General features: G+C 39.8%; 1 long non-coding RNA gene across 1 annotated transcript in view; it reads left to right on the forward strand.

Moving 5' to 3' along the window:
* Positions 1–24207, forward strand: part of LOC308670541 — a 28859-nt gene extending 4652 nt beyond the window's left edge. Inside the window, exons 2-4 of the long non-coding RNA XR_014027033.1 lie at positions 3309–3390; positions 13100–13213; positions 22942–24207. This is a non-coding gene — a long non-coding RNA (uncharacterized lncRNA). The remainder of the gene's footprint in view (positions 1–3308; positions 3391–13099; positions 13214–22941) is intronic.
* Positions 24208–27934: the final 3727 nt, after the last annotated feature.

Consider the following 27934-nt stretch of genomic DNA (forward strand, 5'->3'; position numbering starts at 1 on the left):
GAGGTGGATTCATCAATATCTAGCCATGCGTTTTGACAGTGAGAGCAATTAATAGCTGGCTTCCTGGGATTGTGGAGGTTTTCAAAAATAGACTGGACAACCATTTGGCTCGGATGGTATAAGACTCCTGCCTTGAGTAGGGGTTCGACTAGAAGATCTCTGAGGTCCTTTCCAACCCTATGATTCTATACCAGACATGTCAAACACAAGGCCCGGGGGCCGGATCCGGCCCGTGAAGTGGTTTCATGCGGCCCGTGAAGCCATCCTGGAAACAGTGAGGGAACGGCCCCCACTGCCTTGGCCCTGGCCCAGAGACCCTCCTTCTGCTAGAGACCCTCAGATCTGTCCCACTCCTGCCCAGGCCCCCATAGGCACCCTTGATGCAAACGATGTAAAGCTGGCCACACCCACCCAGTAGGCCACACCCACTCTAGCCACACCCACCCAGTAGGCCACGCCCACCCTGGCCACACCCACCCGGCCCCCTGAGGGCAACCGCAATGCTGATGCGGCCCTCAATGAAATTGAATTTGACACCCCTGTTCTATACCCTGGGCAGCAGTATTGCCCCATCTCTCCTTAGTGTTGGGCTATTGTGTTTTAGCACAGAACTCAGGCCATTCGTTCGCTGAGATACCACAATAAGGGCTGCTCTGCACATGTGCTTTCCCAGCTTATTGCTTGCTTGCTGCATGTTTCGTGGGTAGGCAGGGCATGAAATTGGCCTTCAGAGATTTTCTCTTGGTCTTAGTCCAGGTTGTTCTCAACTCCATTCAAGCATAGGGAATGCTTGCAGTCCAGCTCTAGGAAAATGGCTCGAGGTCTCAAGAATAGATATTTTGAAGCCTTTGTGTCTTGAAATGGATCTAATCTGGTCGTGGAGATTTTATGTTATTCCTGCACATCATCAAAGGGAAAACAAATCTGGGAGAAGGACACCTGAGAATTTCCTACACTTCCACTGTAGTTAGGAAGGAATAAGAAGCAGGGGGAAAGAGATGAGTGTTTATTCTTTGCATTCTTTTTTTTAAACCCACACCCCTAGCTAATGCCTGCAGGATTTGCCTGTCTGGGACCATCCCACAGCCTAGCACTCCCCTCAAATGTGTTGTAATTTCAGTGATCATCATAAGTGCTATCCCAACATAATATGTTGACCCCAGGTTGGAAAGGCTTTCAAAGGATTATGGAGATGCTATAAAAAGCATATTTATCTATTGAATTTATATCCCATTTTTAGTTTTTGCAACTCAAGTACATAACAATCCCTGCTCCCATTTTCCTCACCACAGCTCCCTTGGAAAGTGGATTGGGCTGAAAGTGGCCCAAAATCACCCAGCTGGTTTCCCGAACGAAGGGAGGACTGGAGCACATGGACTCCTGGTTTCTAGTCCAGCATCGTAACCTTTGCACCCAATCAGGTCTCAAAAATTATACCCTCACTCTGTGGCAAAACATATTTTGTCTAGAGAAACTCCAAGGTCAATCCCAAATAGAGCTAGATTTTCAGAAGATGTATTAGGAAAGCAGGACAACTAGATCAATAGTCTGACTCAGTGGCTAAGGTTGCACATTCTGCAAAGCTCTAATGAGGTTTTTGTTTTGTTTTTTCACCATTGCTTCTTTTAAATGTTATGCAGGAATCAACACCATTGCATGTTCAAAAACTCCATACTATATTAAAATATACCATCATTTAGACTCAGATGCTAACTTAACTCTGTTTTTCTCTTGTATTCCATTTTGTATGCAATGCTGAACCAAAACAAAGTGTGCAGGTGAATTCACATAGCATGATAGGCTTAATGTGGTGAATCTGTTTGAGTTTCAATGTGTTGCATGCATACAGCCAGTGTGTGATACATGAGCCCAGGCAATAATGTGTTATTGTGTTTCCAAAGGAGACAACATCAGTGATTGCAGTTGTTCTCAAAAGAATAAAGAAATTATGCTTTCAGTTTGGGAAAAATCATTTCATAACTTAAAAATACTCAGATGAATTCATGAAAGATACTGTTAATAAGGATGCCAGGCTGAGTTTTACACTTTAGTCAAAAAACTTCTATTTATTTTTAACCATTTCCTCCTCAGTTTTACATATGACGCACCTTAAGGAACTTGGAAATATATTTAGGGAGTCAGAATTAGTAAAAGTCTAAGCACTTCATTTTAGTTCATGGTTGTGTTTATACACCAGGATTCACTGCAATATAGGGTCAGCAGACAATCATTGTGTGAAACCATAGAAACTAACCCAAGTTAAAACTACTCAGACTTAGCATGTTACGCAAATGTAGATACTGAGTCTTAGTTAAGCATGCTTACATGAACCAAGCAAGCACATTCTGATCTGTATGTTATATGGAGATTTTTTTTAAAAAAACCCCCTCTTTTGTCAGTGCTGAAAATTGATCTGGCAGGAAGAGAATGATAGGATAACAGCTTTCCCCTTGCCCTTGACAACAATGTGGGAAGATATTATCTTGTGATTCAAATGCAAGACTGTGTAGCATGTATGTACGTATATATATATTTAGATGATAGCGTTTGCAATACAATTTGTGTCCTTTGTTATTTTTCTCACCTTGCTATAACCAAGGTGACCTTTCAGAGTCTCTTAAGGAAATGACTATGATTAGAAAGTGCTAGAAATGGTAGTAACAGGTATGCCCTCAGATACTATGAAAATAACAAGGAAATCTAATTGGACTGAATAGGACAGAACGTCCTCATTGCCAATTATAACATAAAGGAAAATTACATGGTGATTGGCATCATAATGGTCAGTGCTGAAATGCGATGACATATCAATATGATGTAGTTCTCTATTAGGAATGATAAATCAAAGGTTATTCATTTGTGTTTGATTTATGCCTTGGAAATGTTGCCATGGGAAATAAAGAGTAAAACCTCTTCCTGGCGGCATAAAGAGCCCACGAGAGTCCTCTTCTGCTGGCATGTGAGAATTATAGACTTTACAATTCCCCTTCCCAACCACTAGATTTCCCTGACGTGTTATCATCTGCTTCATTTTTAATCTCTCTTTCTCTTGGCTCAGTCTTGACACTGTTTAATATCTCTACTTGTACAAACAGAACGTACCAGAGACGATGGTTTTCACTTAAGGCGCTGCTTAGAGTCCTTCTATTTTGATTGAAATACCTTTGCCAAGCACAATGGGAGCTATTGACACTTTCTACCCTTACCAAAATCTGAGTTCCTTACCTTTGATTGAACGAAAGAATGAAGTAAAGGTTGTATTCTCTTTTCCCAGCAGATAAAGGATTCTCTTCTTTGTTTTCTGCTAGGTAAATGAAGAGGAAACAACAGTACCATACAGGTAGTCCTCGACGGACGACCACAATCGGGACCAGAATTTCTGTTGCTAAAGTAAGGCAGTTATTAAGTGAGACATGCCCAATATTATGACCTTTTTGCCACAACTGTTAAGCAAATAATTGCAGTTGTAAAATGAATCATGCAGTTGTTATGCGAATCTGGTTTCCCCCTTTGACTTGGCTTGTCGGAAGCCATCTGGGAAAGTTACAAATGACAATCACATGACCCTGGGATGCTACAGCCATCATAAATCCATGTCAGTTATCAAACATTGAAATTTTGACCACGTGACCGTGGGGATACTGCAACAATTACAACTGTAAGGACTGGTCTTAAGTCACATTTTTTCAATATCGTAACATTGAATGGTTGCTAAACAAATAGTTGTAAGCTGAGGGCTAGCTGTATTCAGCATGTTATTGCTTTTAATGGTGGCCTTAAACTGCTATTAGTAAAATAAGATATACCAGTACCTTACCTGCATTACTTGATCCTATATGATGCTCCATTGTAAGTGTTATGGCTTCATAATGAACCTGTACATGATTTTAAAAACCAATAAAAAGCACCCTGCTTAACCAGTACCATGGTTCATGTGGTCCAGCATTTTGTAGCACAATGTGGCCAATCAGATACACTTGGGGAACTTCCGAGTGTGGAAGGGAGGGTGATACCCTTCTTCTGTATTGCTTCCCAATTGGTTTCAAAAGCATCTTGCTTGTGTTTCAGCAACAGGTAAACAGAAAGCCATTGATCAACTAGTCCACCGCCTCTCAATCCATACATTAACTCTGTAGTATAGAGCAAACAGTGGGTAACCTCATGCAGTGGCAGTAGTTTCTACTCAGAAGAACTTTCCTGTCTATTTAGAAGCAGCACGAGAAGAATGATAATGGCGCCTGACGCACAAAGTCTTACAACTCAATAAGACTGAGGAGATTCATGTAAACGGTGCTGTCACTGTCACTGAAATCTTTTATAATCAGCACAGTACATTACAGCTTGGAATAGTAGACAACAGCACTGTTCTATTTGGACATGTAGTATTTGTGTCACCTGTTAATCATGGTTAATGTGGACATTCCAATAGCAGCCCAAGAACCAAACACAGTTCTGATAGCTAATGATTCATACAACTTTCAGCTTGCATAGGCTCCTTTCCCCGCCCCCTCTCACTTCCTGCTAATTTTTGGCAGTGCCAAAATAAACCAATCACATTTGTATCCACCAATTCCAGATGTGGAACTAAGCATGCATTGGCGTATTGATGCTAGTTGGAGCTGATAAGCAGCCTGTGGTGAACAAGGTGAATATAGTAGGCACATGGCTTCAACTGTCTCTAGTGCCATCAACAAAAAAGAATAACTGCTATATTCTGAAAGCGCTGTGAGGATTAACCCTATGATCTCACTAGGAATATTTCACAGATATCTGATGAAGTGGGAATTTATTTTCTTTTCCTCCCACAAGAGTGACGTATGGTATTTTGATAGATTTGTAACTCTGTTATAACAGGGTTAAACAGAGCAGGGTATGATTTGCCAAATACTGTAGGAATGCCGGAGTGTAAAAGAAAATACTTTTGGAGGAAGCTCTGATGCAAATTAAATCTTTTATCTCATATGTCTTTTATAAAGAAGTATTACATAGAGCAACAATAGCATTAGCAATACATTTAGGCTTATATACTGCCCCATGGCATTATTTTTTTAATTCCATTTATATCCCGCCCTTCTCCGAAGACTCAGGGCGGCTTACAATCTAAGCACAAATCAATGTGCTTAGCAATAGCCTTCATTCTATGTATAAAGGTAAAGGTAAAGGTTCCCCCGCACATGCGTGCTAGTCGTTTCCGACTCTAGGGGCCGGTGCTCATCTCCGTTTCAAAGCCGAAGAGCCAGCGCTTGTCCGAGGACGTCTCCATGGTCATGTGGCTGGCATGACTAGACGCCAAAGGCACACGGAAAGCTGTTACCTTCCCACCGTGGTGGTCCCTATTTTTCTACTTGCATTTTTACGTGCTTTCGAACTGCTAGGTTGGCAGAAGCTGGAATGAGTAACAGGCGCTCGCTCTGCTACGTGGCACTCGGGATTCGACCCGCCAAACTGCCGACCTTCTGATCGACAAGCTCAGCGTCCTAACCCACTGAGCCACCGCGTCCCTTCTATGTATATGCCTGCTTTATTAGGGCTTTCGCCCCCCCCCCCCAAGCGGCATTATTACAAAGTCAACTTATTGCCCCCAACAATCTGGGTCCTCATTTTACCTACCTCGGAAGGATGGAAGGCTGAGTCAACCTTGAGCCTGGTGGGATGCGAACCTGCACTAATTGCAGGCAGCTGGTGTTACTTAAGGAGGCATTAGCCCACTGCTCCAGCAAGGCTCTTACAGGACTCTGGGTGATTTACAATGTATTACTTGAATGTTGCCCCCAATGATCTGGGTCTTCATTTTACTGACCTTGGAAAGATGGAAGGCTGATTCAGCCTTGAGCCTTAGTTAGGTTGAACAATGCATAAAGGCATCCATATACCTGCTTTTTCAAATGTCATATTAAAAAAAAACCCATTTTTTTCAAATCTCTTGTTTCAGTTCTGTAGGCACCTGCAAGCTTCATGGCACACCTCAATAATTCTCACTGCATTCAATGAGGTTTATTCTTTTGTTACTTTCTGCATGTCATGCCATCAAGTCAGGTTCAGTTCCTAGTAATTGTGTCTTTGTAATTTTCTTGACAATAAAATAGGCTTGGTTTGCCATTGTCTTTTCCGGTTCTTGCTTTTCCCAGTCAAGCCAACAGCCATGGCCCCATCCAAATATTAACCAGAGTATCTTACTTAGTGTCTGTGTTCAATGGCTAATGGTTGCTAAGATAGTTTTCATGTAGGCTATACAATTACACTCATACCATGTTATTAGAAATATATTGGATAAAGCTTTGTGCATTGGCATATAACTAATGTTAATACAAGATGCTCAAATGGAGGCAATATTGGATGAATATTAAATAGAACATGCCTTTCTTTAATAGTTACCGTAATATGTTTGTCTACTGGTAATCCCGTTCTAATTGTTTAAAATAATTCATTTGAAAACTTGACTTTGAGTAACTGATTCCAGAAATTAGAGTAACACAAGACTCACAGACTATTTGTGAGAAAGGGCTGAGCAACTTGATCTAGATATATCCTCGAATGTATGAACAACAGGGAGAATACATCTGATATTTGGATTAAATTCAAGCTCCAGTAGTTTATTTTATATGATACTTGGGTTTCTAGAGACCCTCGCTATACTGACATTTTTATTGATTATGTAAACTTACGGGTTTTCCAGGAAAAAAAAAGTAAAATTCTGCTTGTGTTTGAAGGACATAGTACTGTATTACTTTCACTAACAACATAGCATATTATACTATTCACAACATGGGTGGGAAAATATACTTGTTGGTATCCATTAATCTATTGGTTTTTTTAATTAAATCTTTATTTACATTTCGTGTTAAAAACACACCGTACACCAACAAAGACAAAAAAAAAACATTTACAATATACAAAAAAATAAAGAAATCAAAAAATTGAAAACCATTTCAAAATTTTACATTATATCTACTTCTAAACTAACAATTATATTCCACTCATTAAGTCTCTTATAACCATCCAACTCCAAAGCTTATTCATTAACAAAGACTATATCACTTCATTTTTGACCAACCTCCAAGCCACCCTCATTTCTTTAATCTTTTATCCATCCAAATATACCATTTATTCCATGATAGAAATGCTGGTGTCTCTTCTTTACCCTTCAACTTCTTGGTCAATGTGTCTGCTTCTGCACCCTCCTATCTTTCCCTTTTTTCTTCTTCAAATCAACCCTCCCTGTTTTGTAATCCTTAGCCCTATCTACCACCGCATTAAAGTCCCCCAAGAGACACATCTGCTCATACTCCAGGTCTAATATTTTCCGATATAGTTTCTGGAAAAAGTCTCCCTGATTATTATTAGGTGCATATATGCCTACCAGTAACACTTTGCTTCCCACCATTTCTATCTCCAGCATCAGGCTTCTCCCCTCCGGGTCCACCCATAATTCTTTAGGACACAAGTACTCCTTAACATACATTGCTACACCTTTCTTTTTCTCCTCAGCAGACGCTACAAATAATTTCCCTAGTTTAGGGTAACTCAACAAATTAATTTGGCTTTTCTTAATATGAGTTTCCTGAAGGCATAATACATCAGCTCCACATTTCCTTAATCTGGTTAAGATATTTTTTCTCTTAACAGGAGCATTGAGACCATTAACACTGAGTGTCAAAAAAATTCACCCCTTGACACATCCTTACTTACGTGGGGCCTTAGATTTAGTAGTCTGTCTAGTTACCCTCTTGTATTCTTCTCCCTTTCCCTCTCCACCCCCCTCCCCCCTCCGCTCCCCCCGATTCCTCTCCTCCCTCTGACTTCTACTCTCCACTTCTCCATCACTCTCCTGATCACTAGTCCCACAAAAAATTTTATAGAAATCTTGTGCGTCGCATAGACTCTCAATCTTTATCTTTCGGTCTTCCCACATCACCAGGAGCCCCTCTGGAAGCAGCCATTTATATGTCACACCTTTTTTCCTCAATTGCGTAGTAACAAATTGATAGCGTTGACGTTGCTCTCGGACCCTTCTTGGCAGTTGCTTAAGAATTGTAACCGGACGGCCTTTATACTGAATTGGTTGATCTCTAGCTCTATGAAGCACTTCATCTCTAAGCGCCTTTTTGGTAAACCTAACATGCACTTCCCTAGGGAGGCTGTATCGCCTGGCATAATTGGTATAAACTCGAAAAGCCTCATCAATATCGCACCAAACCTCTTTTTTCTCTTTCCCAATCAGGTCTGCAATCATTTCTCCTACCACTTCTTCCAGCTGTTCTTCTCTGTCTTCTGTCACATTTTGGAAGCGCAAAAAAAGGCCGCTTTCTCCATCTCCAGGTACACCATATCATCTTCCAGCTTCTTGGATGCTTGCGTGCACCTGTGCTCCCATTTCTCCATCTGCTTCTCCATATTCTCAGAGTCCTTTTCTACTGTTTTAATTAGCTCTTCATGCGTATCCAGAGTCACCTGGACTACACCCAATTTTCCTTTAATTTCCTTCATCTCCTCTCTCATGTCCCCCAACTCAGCCTTCAGGCTGTCAAAATTCCTCTCCATTATGTCCTGCATGTTTTGTAGCATCGTATAAATCCCTTGAATTGTAGCAGATTTTTCTGTCGCTGGTAGGCTCTCCACCGACTTCCTAACCCCTGGTGGCGTTGTAACCGGAGAGGCCGCTGCTGTCAAGGTAGGGGCCTTCCTTAAGGTTTTAGTTGACGTTGTTAAAGACATTTCAGTTTGTCCCAGGAGGTTTCTCCACACTACTGTACACCACAGGTTAACTCCTTCCCAGATACTTTATCACAAACCCCGTACTTCCTTCTAATAATTTCACTTCCGCTCTTTAGGTAGAAAAAAAAAAGAAGGAGTCACATCAATATCCGTCAGTTTCTATAAGTCCGCAAATCAATACACTAACATTTTCAGGGAAGAGAAAGCTTCCACCAATCATGTCATATTCGTAGACAAGTCCATTTAAGCCTCTAATCAGCATTCACGGCAGCAAAAGACAAAAGGGGTAACAAAAAAAAAGAAAGAAAAATATTTGTTGCCAAAACCACCCCCGATAACTGGCTGCCGCTCCTTTCACATCTGCTTAGCACCCCGCCGGCACGCTCGCTCAGAAAGTCTTTAAATTCTCTTCTACTCTTTCTCACTTCCCTGCTTCTTCTCAAACTGCCGAGTCATTGGCTTCGGGGCTGCCAAACCGCGGCCCTCTTTCAAGCCTCCGGATCGTCGGGGTGCTTTCCTTTTTCCAGCGAGGTGATTGCATCACACCTCGCCTCCAAAGATGCCCCCTCCGCTTCTCCCAGCCTCTCCAGGGCTGGAAACGGCAGAATATTGCCGCAGGAGGCCTGAAAAACAACAAGAGGCTCGGCCGTCTATCGCCTCTCCTCCCAAGGCAGCGCCATCTCGGACTCCAGCTTCCATTAATCTATTGTTGATGTTACTGGAATTATGTTGCAGGGAACAATTATTCCCTATGATGCTTTTAATGTTTAATAAATAACAAAAACAATGGGTGAAGGATAGTTTCATTAGTGATGTTGGGGAGACCAGACAATAGGTTTCTCTGAAATTAATACAATTATTTTCAAATGGAAACTTTAAATCACAGATCAAGGTCAAGCACATATAAAAAGGATATATAATGCACTGATAGAAATTGACTTAGAAACGGAACTTGTCAAAGATTGTATGATAAAGTGGGCCCAGAACTTTCAGGAGGTTATAACAATGGATACTTGGGAAAAGATTTGGGTTAGAAACGTAAAATTTAAACAGGCTCAAAATTTAAGAGAGAATTTTTATAAAATGTTTTATAGGTGGCACTTAGACCCTAAAAAACTAGCAAGTATGTATCTGAACTGCCAGCCTAAATGTTGGAGGTGTGGTTGTGAGGATGCAACGTATTATCATACAGTATATGGTGGACTTGTAAAAAAGTCAAAGCTTTTTGGATTAAAATTTGGTGGAATATGCAGAAGATATTTAAGGAAAAGATAAGGTTTTCTCCACAGTTGTTTTTGTTGGGTATTATTACAGATTTTACTGTCAATAGATACTAAATTGATGCTGAATTTAATTACGGCAGCAAGACTTTTAGTAGCGCAATATTGGAAGAAGGAGGAACTGCCTACTATAGAAGAATGGACTTTGAAAGTTTCTAACTTGGCGGAAATGGCAAAGATTTCAGCATGTTTGAAAACAATCGCAACAGAGATATATTGTGGAATGGAGAAGATGGATCGAATATATTCAGAACAAATATGGGACTAAAAAGTTTCATTTAGCATTTGAATAAGTACTGGTTTTATACAGTATGATGTATTATTACTTATGTTATTTGTTAGTAATATAGTTATGTTTAAGGGGAGTTAAAGTGCGATAGAATTTCATGTTTTATTTTAGCTCGTTAGCATATTTTAGCATAAGTTTGTAAAGTTTATACCCTGTATTCAGCTCTGGGAAGTCGGGGGGGGGAGGGAAGGGTAAGGGAGGGTAAGGTGGAGGGGAGGTGGAGGGAGGGAGTTTTTCTTTTAAAAAAAATGTACTGTAAAACTTTTCAATAAAAAAAAGAAACTTTAAATCACATTGTTCAAGGTAATGGTGGAAGGTTGGAGTGTCACATCTTCCCAGAAACAGAAAATTATTAAATAAATAAATGCTGAGAAAATTAATCTTATTACATTTCCCTGTTGAATGGGGTGGTGTTGTTGTTGTTAGATGCTTGCAATAATTGGGTAATGACAATATAGAACATTTCATAGAGCAGTGGTCCCCAACCTTTCTGGCTCTGCGGACCAGTGTCTGAGTGGCCTAGTTCCCAATGGGCTGCAGCTCAGCATCGGGCCATGGCCTGGAGGTTGGGGACCCCTGTCATAGAGGACAATCTTTGATTAGGAAATTTCCTATACAGATAGTTCTTGACTTACAATTGGGATTGAACTGTCAGTTGTTGAGTGAAGCAGTCATGGGATTGCCATGCAAAGTCATGTGACTTCCCATGTGATTGCTTCACTCAATGACAGCAATTCCAGCACTCCCAGCAGAGAAGTTTACAAAGGGCAATCATGTCATTGCAGGGCGCTTGGCAACTCATTGTGAGTGCCAATAGGTTGCCAAGCACCAAGATCTTGATCATGTAACTGTAATATTTAGAGACATCTACGGTGGGAAGGTAACAGCATTCTGTGCGCCTTTGGCATCTAGTCATGCCGGCCACATGACCACGGAGACATCCTCGGACAAACGCTGGCTCTTCGGCTTTGAAATGGAGATGAGCACTGGCCCCTAGAGTCGGAAATGACTAGCACACATGTGCAGGGGAACCTTTACCTTTACCTTTTACCTAGAAGTGCTTTATGTGCTGTAAAGCACTCTTTCCAAGGTTGTTGAAATTTTGACCATTGTTAAATGAACAGTCAAGGACAACCTGCACTGAAGTGGTGGTTCTGTCCAAATGTTGAAGAAAAAAATCAGAGGGAACAAGATGAACCTTGAAGACATGTATCAGTATCGTAGTTTCCATCTAAACCACAACAACCACCTACCAGATCTCCTTTGTCATAAGCATCTCAAATGTATGAATTATAGTCCTGTTTTTGACATTTGCATCTAGGCTAATAACATATTTAAAGTGTTTATGCAAATCTATATTCAAACTGTTGATTTTGGTGATGCTTAAGTGAGGTGGTGTGTGCTTCTGTGTATGTCTTCAAGCTAGTCTTGAGTCCTGGCAATTAAGACATTCAAGTCCATGCCGTTTTCTTGGCAACACTTGTCAGAAATTGCTTCCTTTGGCCTTCTTCCTCAGATTGAGAGCTAGCTTCATGCCTAAGACAGGGCTAGAATGGCCAGTCTCCCAGTTACACAAAAATAGCTCTTGCCTAAATGTTCACTCTTCACCAAAGGGACCTCAGTCCTAAGCGCCGATAGACAAAAGCAAATAAAGCAGATTTATAAGGAATTGGTAGATATCCCAAGTCCTATCTTAAAAACTTCATTGACAATTAATTTATTAACTAACCAAGCTAACTTCAAAAGATAAAATTTTCTTCTTTTGCAATTTTTGGATGCAAATAAGTTATTGAAAATAGCAAGAGCAGAAAAGTTTTAAAACATCCTTATTCTGACATGTTAATAACTGTTAAAAAGTTAGTCACAATGCTTATAAAATGAATTTAAAGGAGAAAGAAGACAAAATCTGTTTTATTCCTCATGGAAATTAACTAATAAATGCTTGACGTGTGACATCCCAGTCTGATTTCACAGCAGGGTCTTTTAATTGAAAGTTCTAACTATCCCATTTATTACAAAGATCACTCAGAAGAAAACTTTATATGTTGTTCTGCTTGATTGCCACCAAGCAGAAAGGAAGGGGAAGAACAGGTCTCAAGATACTTGGTTTGAAGGGAGAAGAAACCATGTACAGCTTATTTTGAAACTTAACATTTGTCCAACAATATTTTTGTGCATTAAAATGATAGTTTGATAAACTTATTCCATCGTGTCACTAGCTAGGCTTAGCTATCATGACTTTCTAATCTAAGCTAAAAGGTGAGATTTTCTGTTTTGCTCTGAAAGGAGGAAATCCTAAATAAAACAAGTTGCCACCTGTTTGCTTCTCTCAGTCCTTCCTCCTGCCCCGTGAAGGATAAAACTGCTGCATCAGGAAAATATTCTTGGCAAAGGGCTGGGATTGTCAGAAAGTTAAAAAAGAAAGGTGATAGGCTGGAGAGCAATGGGCTATCTTTCTGCACATTAGATGTTGTTGAGGGAGAAAAGCAGTGGGAGGAAACACAGAGAAGCAAACAAGTGGCAACTGGTTTCACTGGAAACTGCCTATTATACTACCTGGATGTTCTTTACATATTTCTCCTTTCTTTTACCAACACAATGTGTGAGCCAAGAAAGATCCTAGGTGGATATGCTGTTCATCTCATATTTGAGGTCAGAATATAGAATCCACTTTTGTCTTCCAAATGGTTTTTGAGTCTGAAGCTGTCAGAACCCTTGACCTTGGATAAGTACTTTGCTGTGTGTGAAATCGTGGCAGCCTGCCCTTTCAAGGTTGCTTAATTATTTTTCTTTTGTGACTTGCCGTGCCATTCAGGTTATACTTAGCAACAGAGGGAAAGGAAACAAGACTTCACAGCAGATTGTATTACCAATTAATTGAACGTCCTGTGAAATAAACATTGTGGCTCGGATGGGATTAGAACGTGAGGTGAGTCACAAGTTTGGCTAATTGTTGTTAAAAAGGGGGAAGAGAAATGCAAAAGGCAGGAAACTGTCATTGTGGGGACTGTGTGTGGTATAAGCATGGGTAAGGGGCAAAAATATTCCAGAGTTTGGAACATAGAGCGGGTGATCTTCCTGCCATTTGCATATATCCCCAGGAGTAATATGCAAATAAATTTTTATCTCTAGATCTACCCATGATCATCTCTTGTCAGTTCTGCAGCTTTGGAAAAAAAGGAACAACAACAATAACACAATCAATTCAGCCCCTTTTCACCACTTAATGATGAAACTCCATTAAGCAGAAGAGGATAGGAGAGGACTGTATTCTGATATTGACAAGTCTGAACACCAATCAAAATGATGATTGTAATCAAACCACCAATAGTCAAGGGATGTAGAAAGCATGGGGACTAAGATTAATCCATCCTTTGCTGTATCTTTATCACCTGGTGAATTATTTTGTGAGTTATGTTACTTATCTGACTTGGTCTAATGACTGATTTGTTTTATGGAAAAGACCAGGAACTTAATGTTTAATTCAACACATCACAAACAATCCCACTGATTTAAGAAAACCACACTCATTCCTTGAAATCATGCGTATTCAGCCAGACTCCTTAGTACATCTGTCTAAACTTCCTCATTGTACAGAATAATATCATTACTGATATCATAGTATCTATTCCCAAAACAAAGCTGTAGACACCCTTTTTTAAAGAAAAAATACCCAAGAGATTTTGAATTGACAAAGTTTGAAAATGTTTACTTTGATTTCTACTATGGCATTCAATATTCTTCCCCTTTCATAACATTCAAGTTTGCCTGCAAATACTGTATTATTTGGTTCTACTGAACATCAAAAAAGTTACTGCTAGTTCTCTTCTTCCTATGCTAGATTGGGAGAATATAACTTGATTTTTTTCTGAATATCTTTTCAATTCAGGGCATTGAGTTGGATCAGATTAGCTCAGAGTGAACTGATATGGTAAATAAAACTATTTCCAGAGATCCCTAAAACAGATAAATTATCCCCGCAATCCCAATTCATTTTTAACAACTCTTATTCTTTTGCCTTTAATGTATTTGTTTAATCTGACGGCACTGGGAAATAATAAGCTCTCATACAATCCCAGGTTGTGTGCAAAAATATCTCAACTGGCCTTAGCACAGGAAATATTTTACAGAAGAGAAAGGCAAAGAGTAGTGGCTAATATATTAGTATTTATTAATATAGGAAGATGGAAAACTTAAGATGGAATCAAGAGAACAACTAGCTTCAGAAGAGCATTGCTTTCAATGTTTCTCATATACTGTACACAAAAGAAAAAATTGATACCTGTATAGACAAGGGGGTACTTGGAAATTAAAAACAAAATGGAATTTGAAGAGTTAGGTACAAATGATGAACATGTAATTGCAAAAATGCATAAGCTTTTGTTAAGATTTGAAAGTGAAGAGGAACAAATTAAGTATTGTATGATAAAATGGGCTACCAGTTTTGGCTATTGTCTACAGATGTATACATGGGAAAGAATGTGGCTAAATAGGATGCAAATTACATTGTGTTATAATTTAAGATAATTTTTTATAAATTGATATATCAGTGGTACATGTCACCAGAGAAATTATCCAAAATATATGAATGGATCTCAAGTCAATGCTGGGAATGTGAAAAACATGATGGGACATTATGAGAAAGCCAAGAAATTTTGGATACAAACGCATACAATGATACATTTTTTTAAACGATTAATATTGTAAAAAAAAACTTTTTAATGGTATTTAAGAATCCTGAATTAGAAAAGACTCATAGAAGATTAGTTTTGTGTATGGTAACGGCAGCAGGATTATTATATGCACAAAGAATATTGAAATTCCCACAATGGAGGAATGGGTTATAACAAAGTGAGAACTAGTGGATATGGCAAAACTAACCTACATAGTGACCAGTCTTTTTAGAAAGACTGGAAACCTTTTATGGACTTTTTGTTAAAAGAAGGGGAAAAAACAAAAACTAATAGTTTAAGCATTTAAAGATTGAAACAGATGAGAATTAAGGGATTGAAAAGATTTCTGAAAGAATTAAAGGTGGCGGGTGGGGGGAGACAATAGGTTTGTTAATAGCCATTTATCATAGTATTTCGTAACTTTAGTTTTCTTTTTTTGCTTTTTTCCATTTCTTGCACTTTTCTGTGTTTTTCTTTCAATTTGGTTTTTACTTTAAGTAGAATCAATAAATATAAATTAAAAAGAGAGAGGTGAGACCCTTTCCTGTTGATTTCTGTAAATTAAGTGGTGGATGAGTGAATATTACCAGAAAGGTAATAAGGCAGTAAGAAACATTATACAGAGGCATGACATAATTTAACACCCTAAATCTCTCTGAGAGGTTGAGGGAGGTATACTGTATACAGGTCTATAGGTTAAGCCAAAGAATGATCCTTGCAATTTTTCTTAGCCTCCATCACATTCATATACCACTTTATATACTTCTTTTTCTTCTTTAAACTTCTCACATCTCTTGTTTTAAAGATTTCACCATCTCTGCCCACTGCTCTTGATCTATCGCTTCCATTCAGTCTATTCATTCTTCTTTCATATATTTATGTTTTAATGTGGTCCTCTTTCATTTTCTGTATATAATCAAACTAGCTAAATAAACTTTTTTTGTACTTGATACTCATTTTTTCATTCAGTCTACATTCCTCACAAGAGAACACATACTGTATTATCCATTATTTTTCTGTCGAGACTGTACATCTTAAAAGTTTTCCATCCATTTTCCCATCTTTAGTAAAAATTCTGGTAAGGTACATAAATTCATCTACTTATTATTTTTTGCTATTTATGGGTAACTTGTAATTATCACCCCATTTTCTGTGTCCAACACAACCACTTTGGTCTTTGATATTCTAATTTTCAGATTCCTACTGTTTGTAACATCATGTTATCTATCTAACATTTGCACAAGTAATTTGGGTTCTCAGCCAACAACATGGCATCGTCTGCATGCACATACATTCATGTTCTCAATTGACATTTCTTTGAAGACACCAAGAGCATTCCTCATCCATTGATCCAGAAATATATTAAATGATGAAGGGAACATGACACACATGACCATCAGAACTGTTATTCAGAAACGCAGTGGTACTTGTCAGTACTACCTTAAAGAAGATTTTTCTGATTCTTAGCTCACGGTGAACAGTCCCAGGAAAATATGTCGCTGGATTAATAGGGTGCCTCTTTAACACAAATGTATATTTTCCTGAGACCATGCAGCTACTATACAAATCTGAAGCATCTTTTCTGCTTCAGATCTGAATAGCTGTGCATCAGTAGTTTTATAAAGGTAGGGAAAGTATAAACCTAGTTGTTTTATGTGCCACAGATTGTACTCTCTGCTAATGGTAAGAATAGTACCAACCAATTTTGGCACATTTTGACCAGTATACACAACCAACATACTTTATTTCGTGTACTTTCATGGTATTCTATGCAAATTATACTTTATAATCAAGAGGCTATCTTGGAAGCCAATACAATGTTGCATGCTTGCCACCAACTAGGAAGTATAATTATATTCATGTTACCAAGATTTGTAAATATCTCAAAAACCTGAATTTTGGAACATGTGAATACAGGATAAATTAAACAATTTCATGTATGAAAACAGAAACTTTAAAGGTTTAGCTTTTAAAAGTTGGGGCTTGTATTTTTGTTGTATTCTGCCAATAGCATTCAAGGTAAGTCAAGGTAGTCCTTGACTTAGGACCACGATTGAGCCCAAAATTCTGGTTGTTAAATGAGAAATTTGTTATGTGACCTTTTATGACCTTCTTGCCACAGATGTTAAGTGAATCACTGCAGTTGATAAGTTAGTAACATGCTTGTTAAGTGAATCTGGCTCCCCCATTGATTTTGCTTGTCAAAAGGTTGCAAAAGGTGATCACATGACCCTGGGACACAGCAATGCTCACAACTATGAACCAGTTGCCAAGCATCTGAATTTTGATCACATAATGATGGGGATGCATGCAAGTGTCATTAATAATTTATTTTGAAGGTACTGATATGTAAAAAGAATATACTGAAGTATCATTTATCAAGCATTCAGATATCAAGATTGTTATTTCTGTAGAGATTCACACTGGCATAGTAGTAGTTTTGGTAATACTTGCAATGAATAGAAAGAAATATAAGTGTTGATGTTTTGATGGATGAAGATTTGCTAGGACTTACAAAATATGCAAGATATGCAGATAACACCACTCTTCATGGATTACTGCCTTGTCGTGGCGAAGGGGCTTGCGTAATTCAATGAAGCTATGAGCTATGCCGTGCAGGGCCACCCAAGACGGACAGGTCATAGCTGAGAGTTCTGACAAAACGTGATCCACTGGAGAAGGAAATGGCAACCCACTCCAGTATCTTTGCCATGAAAACCCTATGGACAGTACCAAAAGGCAAAACGATATGACGCTGGAAGATGAGCCCCTCAGGTCAGAAGGCGTCCAATATGCTACTGGGGAAGAGCAGAGGGCTAGTACTAGTAGCGCCAGAAAGAATGAAGCGACTGGGCCAAAGCCGAAAGGACGCTCAGCTGTGGATATGTCTGGTGGTGAAAGGAAAGTCCGATGCTGTAAAGATTTTTTCTCCATAGGAACCTGGAATGTAAGATCCATGAATCAAGGAAAGCTGGACGTGGTCAAACAAGAGATGACAAGACTGAACATCGACATCTTAGGTATCAGCGAACTAAAATGGACAGGAATGGGTGAATTTAATTCAGATGACCATCAGGTATACTACTGCGGGCAAGAATCCCTCAGAAGAAATGGAGTAGCCTTCATAGTCAATAAAAGAGTAGGAAAATCAATACTGGGATACAATCCTCAAAATGACAGAATGATCTCAGTTCGAATCCAAGGCAAACCATTCAATATCACAGTAGTCCAAGTCTATGCCCCAACCACCAGTGCTGAAGAGGATGAAATTGACCGGTTCTATGAAGCCCTACAGCACCTTATAGAAGTAACACCAAAAAATGATGTCCTTATCATCATGGGGGATTGGAATGCTAAAGTAGGAAGCCAAAAGATAACTGGAATAACAGGCAAGTTTGGCCTTGGAGTACAAAATGAAGCAGGGCACAGGCTGATAGAATTTTGTCAAGAGAATACGATGGTCATAGCAAACACTCTTTTCCAACAACCCAAGAGACGGCTCTACACATGGACATCACCAGACGGTCAACACAGAAATCAGATTGACTATATGCTCTGCAGCCAAAGATGGAGAAGCTCTATACAGTCGGTAAAAACAAGACCAGGAGCTGACTGTGGCTCAGACCATGAGCTTCTCCTTGCAAAGTTTAGGCTTAAACTGAAGAAAGTAGGGAAAAGCACTAGGCCAGTCAGGTATGAATTAAATCATATCCCTGTTGAATATACAGTAGAGGTGACAAATAGATTTAAGGAATTAGATCTGATAGACAGAGTGCCTGAAGAACTATGGACAGAGGTTCGCGACATTGTACAACAGGTAGCAACCAAAACTATCCCAAAGAAAAAGAAATGCAAGAAAGCAAAATGGCTGTCTGAGGAAGCTTTGCAAATAGCTGAGGAAAGGAGGGAAGCGAAAGGCAAGGGAGAAAAACATAGATATGCCCAATTGAATGCAGAATTCCAGAGAATAGCTAGAAGAGATAAGAATGCCTTCTTAAATGAACAGTGCAAAGAAATAGAAGAAAACAATAGAATAGGGAGGACCAGAGATCTTTTCAAGAAAATTGGAGAGATGAAGGGAACGTTTAATGCAAAAATGGGCATGATAAAGGACCAAAATGGCAGGGACCTAACAGAGGCAGAAGAGATTAAGAAGAGGTGGCAAAATTACACAGAAGAACTATACAAGAATGAGCTTAACGTCCCAGATAATCACAATGATGTGGTCACTGACCTCGAGCCAGACATCCTAGAATGTGAGGTGAAGTGGGCCTTAGAAAAGCTGAGCAACAACAAAGCTAGTGGAGGTGACAGTATTCCAGCTGAGCTATTCAAAATCTTAAAAGACAGTGCAGTAAAAGTGCTACACTCAATTTGCCAGCAAATTTGGAAAACTCAACAGTGGCCACAGGATTGGAAAAGATCAGTTTACATTCCAATTCCAAAGAAAGGCAGTGCCAAAGAATGTTCAAACTATCGCACCATTGCACTCATTTCTCATGCTAGTAAAGTCATGCTTAAAATCCTACAAGCTAGACTTCAGCAGTATGTGGATCGAGAACTACCAGAAGTACAGGCAGGATTTCGAAGAGGCAGAGGAACTAGAGATCAAATTGCCAACATACGCTGGATCATGGAGAAAGCTAGGGAGTTCCAGAAAAACATCTACTTCTGCTTCATTGACTATGCTAAAGCCTTTGATTGTGTGGATCATAACAAACTGTGGCAAGTTCTTAAAGAGATGGGAGTACCAGACCATCTTATTTGTCTCTTGAGAAACCTATATGCGGGTCAAGAAGCAACAGTGAGAACTGGACACGGAACCACTGATTGGTTCAAAATTGGGAAAGGAGTCCGGCAAGGCTGTATACTGTCGCCCTGCCTATTTAACTTATATGCAGAGCACATCATGAGAAAGGCAGGGCTAGATGAATCAAAAGTTGGAATTAAGATTGCCGGAAGAAATATCAACAACCTAAGATACGCAGATGATACCACTCTAATGGCAGAAAGTGAAGAAGAACTAAAGAGCCTCTTGTTGCGGGTGAAGAAGGAGAGTGCAAAACTTGGGTTGAAACTTAACATTAAGAAAACCATGATCATGGCAACTGGCCCTCTCAATTCCTGGCAAATAGATGGGGAAGAAATGGAGGTAGTGACAGATTTTGTTTTCCTGGGCTCCAAGATCACTGCAGATGGGGACTGTAGCCAAGAAATTAAAAGACGCTTGCTCCTGGGGAGGAAAGCCATGGCAAATCTAGACAGCACACTAAAAAGCAGAGACATCACCCTGTCAACAAAAGTGCGTATAGTCAAGGCTATGGTCTTCCCAGTTGCAATGTATGGCAGTGAAAGTTGGACCATAAGAAAGGCTGAGCGCCAAAGAATTGAGGCCTTTGAACTATGGTGCTGGAGAAGACTCCTGCGAGTCCCTTGGACTGCAAGGCGATCAAACCGGTCAGTCCTAGAGGAGATCAATCCTGACTGCTCTTTAGAAGGCCAGATCCTGAAGCTAAAACTCAAATACTTTGGCCACCTAATGAGAAGGAAGGACTCACTGGAGAAGAGCCTAATGCTGGGAAAGATCGAGGGCAATAGAAGAAGGGGACGACAGAGAATGAGGTGGCTGGATGGAGTCACTGAAACAGTAGGCGTGAGCTTAGATGGACTCCAGAAGATGGTAGAAGACAGGAAGGCCTGGAGGAATGTTGTCCATAGGGTCGCGATGGGTCGGACACGACTTCGCAGCTAACAACAACAACAAAATGGCAAAAAGTGAAGAAGAACTAAAGAGCCTCTTGTTGCGGGTGAAGAAGGAGAGTGCAAAAGTTGGGTTGAAACTTAACATTAAGAAAACCAAGATCCTGGCATCCGGCCCTCTCAATTCCTGGCAAATAGATGGGGAAGAAATGGAGGTAGTGACAGATTTTATTTTCCTGGGCTCCAAGATCACTGCAGATGGGGACTGTAGCCAAGAAATTAAAAGATGCTTGCTCCTGGGGAGGAAAGCCATGGCAAATCTAGACAGCACACTAAAAAGCAGAGACATCACCCTGCCAACAAAAGTGCGTATAGTCAAGGCTATGGTCTTCCCAGTTGCAATGTATGGCAGTGAAAGTTGGACCATAAAAGAGTCAAAGAATCAAGGCCTTTGAACTATGGTGCTGGAGAAGACTCCTGTGAGTCCCTTGGACTGCAAGGCGATCAAACCGGTCAGTCCTAGAGGAGATCAACCTTGACTGCTCTTTAGAAGGCCAGATCCTGAAGCTAAAACTCAAATACTTGGGACACCTGATGAGAAGGAAGGACTCACTGGAGAAGAGCCTAATGCTGGGAAAGATTGAGGGCAATAGAAGAAGGGGATGACAGAGAATGAGGTGGCTGGATGGAGTCACTGAAGCAGTAGGCGTGAGCTTAAATGGACTCCAGCAGATGGTAGAGGACAGGAAGGCCTGGAGGAACGTTGTCCATGGGGTCGTGATGGGTCGGACATGACTTCGCAGCTAACAACAACACAAAATATGCTCAAGCATGCATTCCCATATAATAATTTATTCTACACTATTTGTAATGAGATGTTTGATTATGATTTTATGAAAAGAAGGTCTTATTCATAAAACAAATACACAAACTTGTGAAACCCAGTGAAATCATAGGAAGAATTCAATGACGATTTATTTTAGTTTAGAAAGCTTGTACTTGCTTTCATAAGGAAAATAATATGATAAAGATTCAAACAGATTTTGAATTTGTCCTAATATATACATTTAGATAACATAAACTTATTATATTTCCCAAATGTATACCATCCACAAGTTATCATCCAATATTCTATCAAAAACTGAACAAAGTGCAAATGGCAACATAAGAACCAAGATTGTGGCCCAAAATTTAATGGTTAATTTAGCTTCTTTTCTTTGGTGGATTATTCCTCCCAGATTCCCAGTGAGTTTCATTATAGAAAGAGGGATAGCTTGCATTCCTGACAAATGTAGCCAAATCTGAGAAAGCACATTTGCTTTTCCAAAATGTGAAAGGCAATATATGTTGAGTTTACAAATAGTTGTTCTTTCAGGTTGTTCTTTCCCAAATTCTCAAATTGAGCAAAGTTGCTCCATCAGATATTTTCTACTTGTGTGCTTAGATTGCAAGATATTAAGAGGTAAAAGGACAGCTAGAATTGGAAGAAGATAAGCAAATACAAATACCTAGTTTTCATAACAGTTGAGACAACCGAGTACTTGGAGGTGAATCCAGAGACTGAAGGGAGGTTTGAACAAAAAGGCATTATTGATCGATGGCAGAAAGAGTGCAGGCCAGCCACAACCCATTCTTTTTTCTCGGAGGGAATGGAGCCGTTCTGAAATCCCTCTTCCAATTTGGTGGTCATCCGTTTTGAACTATTGTAGCCATGTAGGAATAAATTGCCTTGCAGTCTATTTTGAATCCTTTAGTTTATCTCACACAGAGGTACCCACACCAACATGCTCTTGTACATTTATTTTAATTAGGAAATTGGATTGCCAATTCTCCCCTTGCCACCAGATGGCCTAAATATTCCATTGTTCTCAAGAACAAAGTAGACCAGGCGGGGTGGGGAACAGCACTAATAACTTTTCAGCTTTGCATGTATTTTGCATTGACACATCATACAGATATTATTCATCTAGTTAAATAAATGAGGCAGAAGGATCTATTCTTAACTGACCTTATGCTTTTCTTTTGTGACATGATGCTAATAAAATATATATGGAAGACTTAGTTTGAATAGCATTTCTCAAAAACTATTTTTTTTAAAATGGTACATCAAGAAAAAGTTCACGGTAAACAATATTCTCCATTTGCTGGGTTGCTTTCAGGAAATCCAAAACTGATCTGAAAATTTAAACAATGGCTTGCTTGGATGATGAGCACGGGAAACATGGCAAACAACAAAACTGATCTTTCTTTCTCATTTCTGAAGCACCTACAATTTCCTTTTCAGATGCTTGAATCAACAAGGAGAGTCCAGGAAAGGGAATTTCAGAAGCAGATGATTAAGCAGAGCAGATCCTGACATTGAAAGAGAATCTTCCATCAGAACTGGACACAGCCATCAAGCTGTGTTATTAACAAGTCAACAGCCAAAAAATTCCTCAATAGGGATTAACAATAATTCTGTAACGGTGGAAGTTAATTGTACCTTTTACTTCGGGGATCCCCAATCCACAGGCCATGGCCCACTATCAGGCCATGACCTGTTCAAAACAGGACCATGGGAAAGATGGGCAAGCGTGTGTGTGTGTGTGTGTGAAGCTCCATTCTCACAACTGAAGGGTGCTTGTGCTCACGTGTGGAGCTTCAGCAGCCTCCGCTCAAGCGCCCTTTGCTCACACGAGTGGAGCTTCACACGCAAGTGCAAGCACCTTGTCTTTTCTCAAGAAGCTCCATTTGTGTGAGTGTAGGGCACGCACACCTGCTGCTCGCACAAATGGAGCTGTGCATAAGCACGTGCACCTGTGGCTCACATGCTGACCCCCCTGTGCCACACTGGGCCGCCAAGCTGGAAAGGTTGGGGACCTTGGTTTTACTTCATTTGAGCCACAAGATAACTCCAAAACAAAATCTACCTACATTTCAATTTTTTCAGAGGGGAAAAGTGGCACTAGCTGGAGTCACTGTCTCAACTTTTCTCCCTCACCTCTTCACCCTGGTTAATAAACTCAGAATGCTTGTAATAACATTGGGATCTTCCACGAAGAGAAGCTTTCTTCCCAGTAGTTGCATGGATAAATGGCCATTTAAGGTGAAAGCTTGGTCCTTTGTCCTGAAAGAGACCAACAGCCTGTGAACATCTCAGGTGTCAAGTTTCCAATGGATGAGCTCTTCAAAGAACTCTGAGGCACTGTTTACCTTAAAAGTCTTTTATTAGAGCCCTATAACATCGGCAATGCTTGTGAGAAGCTGGAATCTGAATTCCCCTCCCCTTAGCACAATAATATTAAACACAATTCTCCTCCTTTCATTGCTGTCATTAATCACATTCTCCAATTGGAAGGATTAGTTCTCCATCCTTAGCGTAAACGCCCCAGTTCTTACTTATCGTCTCTTGTTACATTCAGCCTTGAAACTATTCCGCTACTGTTGTTTATGTCTAACTAATTTCTCGTACATTCTTCCTTCCCCCCTCCCTTCTTCAACTAACTTTAACTCTAAAAGTGATACACAAGCAGAAATATGAAATAGCTGCTTCTTCATCTTTTGTCAAAGCAAGAACATCCAATGTTAGCAGCATTGACATTGGGCTTTTAGCAATTAAGAGGTAGAAGCCGTTATGTAAAATGTAAAAAAGTAAATGTAACCTTAATCTGCCCTTGGTTCAATCTTTAGAATGTTCATAAGAATTTTTAATTAAAAATCAGAATAAACATTTGCCAGATCAGAAAATCTGTCCCCCAGAGTGGGGAGTCAATTAGAACGCAACAAATATACTTTGCTCTGCTAATCTCTGCTCTTGCCATCATTACCTGCTTTGCGACTTCCTCATTTAGTGGAGGATGATGGTCTCTTTTCACTGTATCCTGCAAAGTCATAAAATATCCTTGCATCAATCTCCTCTCCTTGCTTTCTCAAAGAACATAGCATTGAGTTACCAGATATGTGAACAGGCAAAGAAAGACATAGATAATTGGAAAGGAGGGCAAATGGAAGAAAAAGGAAGATACAGTAAAACTGTCACTTTCTTGGCATTTGTGACAATAATTAGTGAAAAACTACAAAAACTTTTAAAATGTTTTTAAGCCTACATTTATATAGAATTACTATATACATACATAGAACAGAAGATTAATCTATTTTCAAAAGCACCATAAGGCAAGACAAGAAATAATGGATGGAAACTAATCAAGGAGAGAAGCACCCTAGAACTAAGGAGAAATTTCCTAACAGTGAGAAAAATTAATGAGTGGAATAATTTAGCTTCAGATGTTGTGGGTGCTCCATCACTGGAGGCTTTTAAGAAGAGTCTGGAGAGCCACTTGTCTGGAATAGTATAGGGTCTTCTGCTTGAGCAGGGGGTTGGACTAGAAGACCTCAAAGGTCTCTTCCAACTCTGTTATTCTGTTACTTATTACAGCTTTTGAAATTTATCCATGTAGGATACAAGCTAAACTATGTCTAGTTTAATGAAGAGAAGGGCAAGGGGTGACATGATAGCAGTGTTCCAATATCTCAGGGGCTGCCACAAAGAAGAGGGAGTCAAGCTATTCTCCAGAGTGTCCGAAGGCAGGACAAGTAGCAATGGATGGAAACTAATCAAGGAGAGAAGCATCCTGGAACTAAGGAGAAATGTCCTTGCCGTTGGAACAATTAATCAGTGGAACAACCTGCCTCCAGAGGTTGTGAATGCTCCAACACTGGAAGTTTTTAAGAAGAGACTGGACAGCCATCTGTCTGAAATGGTATAGGCTAGGGCATGGGTGTCAAACTCATGACGTCACTTGACGTGTCGCGTTGTATCTTGACTCTTTTTGCACTGCCAGCAATGGGGTGGGTGCGGCTTCGGAACGATGAAACCAGCCCGCAGGCTGGCAGTTTGACACCCCTGGCATAGGGTTTCCTGACTGAGCAGGGGGTTGGATTAGATGACCTCCAAGGTCCCTTGCAACATATTATTATTTTTGTGATTATTATTATTAAGCTACCCTGGGGAACATAAACATTAAAACTTAAAACAACAACAACAACACAAACTTGGCTTTTCAATTGCAGGATTATGCTAGAGACAGTGGGGAGGCAAAAGTCTTCAGCATATAACTAAGGTCTTGTCAATTTCAGGAACCAGCTCAAGCCCTTGGAGGGTACTAATCTATTAATTAGGGTCACAGAGCAGAGCTTGTTAACTTGCGGTTAGCAGTTATTAGGGAAGCACTGTGCCACAGACAAAAGCTGCCCCAGAAGAAATGTTTAAAAAGCCAGATAATATTTGAAATTATAAAACTATGGAGGATGGAGGAAATGGTATGAGGATGAAAAGGAGAACATATTGTCATTTTGTTGGTTTTGCTGCCACCCTAAAGTAGTGTAATGTAAAAGATGCTTTAGATTACACCTGTCACTTTTCTCTGGAAGAACCATTGGGCTGACATAGATATAAGAAAATATTTTTCTTAATGAATAGGAATGGTGAAGGAAAGGTACGTCTCCTCTGGCTTTGGATGAAATTGGTTGGAAGACAACTAGTGTTAATGAAGCTATTTGCAGGATATTATTCTAAAATATTTGTGTGTATATGTATGTGTATATAAACAAAATCACAATAACTGAAAGCTTATCAAGAAACAAACAGTCTAGAGGATAAATGAGACTAATGGGGTTTATGCATTAATGAAGCAAAATCAGATGTCAGAACGTTAATTAAATTCTACAAATTGTTGTGTCAAGATCGCTCTCCAAGGCTGTGAGCCCAATATCAAGGCGTAAATTAAATTGCATGGCTGCATTTTTATTTAAACTCCAGTAATATGTTCAGACTTACATTATTGCTCTACCTGACAAACCTAAAACTAGCTCCTACAAATCTATATCCAATGAGCGGACAATGCATGTTGCAATTCCTTTGATAAAACACATTTCATCCTCAAGTATTTTCAAAATACTCCTATTTGATGTTGTTGTTGTTTTTTTAAAAAAAGCTTTAAATACCTGGAAGAAGGGCAGACTATAGAATATTGGGAGATTATGGAGGTTTGGATTCAGATCCTTGCACAGAATTGAGGCTGTAACTCATGGTCAATCCAACTATTTGTCAGGAAACTGCCTTAGGCAGCTGAATTTGGACATTCACAAAGCAGCAGCATTAGTAGCTTTTTCTGCAGAACGGAGAGAAGATATTCTGCTTTGAGTGCCTAAATAAAATGATAGACGTTCACGTTGATTTATGGAATGCTGTTTCTGTTCTGTGTTAGGCAACAAAATACCTGGTTACCCATGCAGACACACAGCTTATATCAGCGAAGTTGGCTAGCCAATGAACTAAACCTGAATCCATAGCTGCATTTGCTCCTGTTTATTCCTATAAGACTCTTTTTTCCTGCTTCTCTTTTCAGCTGCAACATGTTAATTCCTGCTTCATTTGCTTATAAAATTCCATTTCTGTTTGTATCATAGTGTTAAACACTTTTTGATAGAAAGATAACTAGATGACTTACGGACAGCAGACATCAAATGGGAAGATGCCGAAGACACTGCCATGGATAGGATTCATTGGAAGAAGTTTGCTGCCCTATGTGCTCCATGTGAAAGGAGATGGTGATGATGATGCTAATGAAGATGATAACCACTTTCTGGAACTATCAAAATTCCTGGAGGTAATCAGTACTGTGGGGTGGAGGGGGGCATGAAAATCACAGGCTGCCACTCCCAGATGATCAAAAGGAATCAGAATCACTTCCCTTACCAGATCCCAGGGGGTAGTGATAGAGGTCTCATTTCACAAATTTGCTGACTGGTTATCAAATGCTAGTACACACAGCTGACACCAACCAAGTTGGTTAGCTAGTCAGCATCCCCATGATTTTGATTGCATGACTACTCATATGAGTCAAGCCTTATAATTTATCAGAAAGGGGAGCTTCTAAGTTGACGGCCGGCGTCAACTTCCCTCCGCCCAGTACGCTCCCACAGAGAGCCTCCTCAGGGTGCCACCGGTCAAAGAATGCCGACTGGTGGCCCCCAGGGGAAGGGCGTTCTCTGTGGGCGTGCCGGATTTATGGAACCATCTTCCGGTCGAGCTCCGGATGGCGCCTGATCTCCGCTCCTTCCGGCGCGATCTTAAAACCTTCCTTTTTGAACAAGCTGGCCTGGCCTGATGGGATGGGGTTGGGTTTTATAAATCGGTCTTAACTTTTTAATCTGTACTAATTTATACGGGCATTGCTGTTTAATTACTTTTTAATTTTTGTATCTTGTTTTTTATTATGTATTGCCCTGTTCACCGC

The sequence above is a fragment of the Vipera berus genome (assembly GCF_964194415.1).
Source record: "Vipera berus genome assembly, chromosome: 7".
In the NCBI taxonomy this organism is placed as follows: domain Eukaryota; kingdom Metazoa; phylum Chordata; class Lepidosauria; order Squamata; family Viperidae; genus Vipera; species Vipera berus.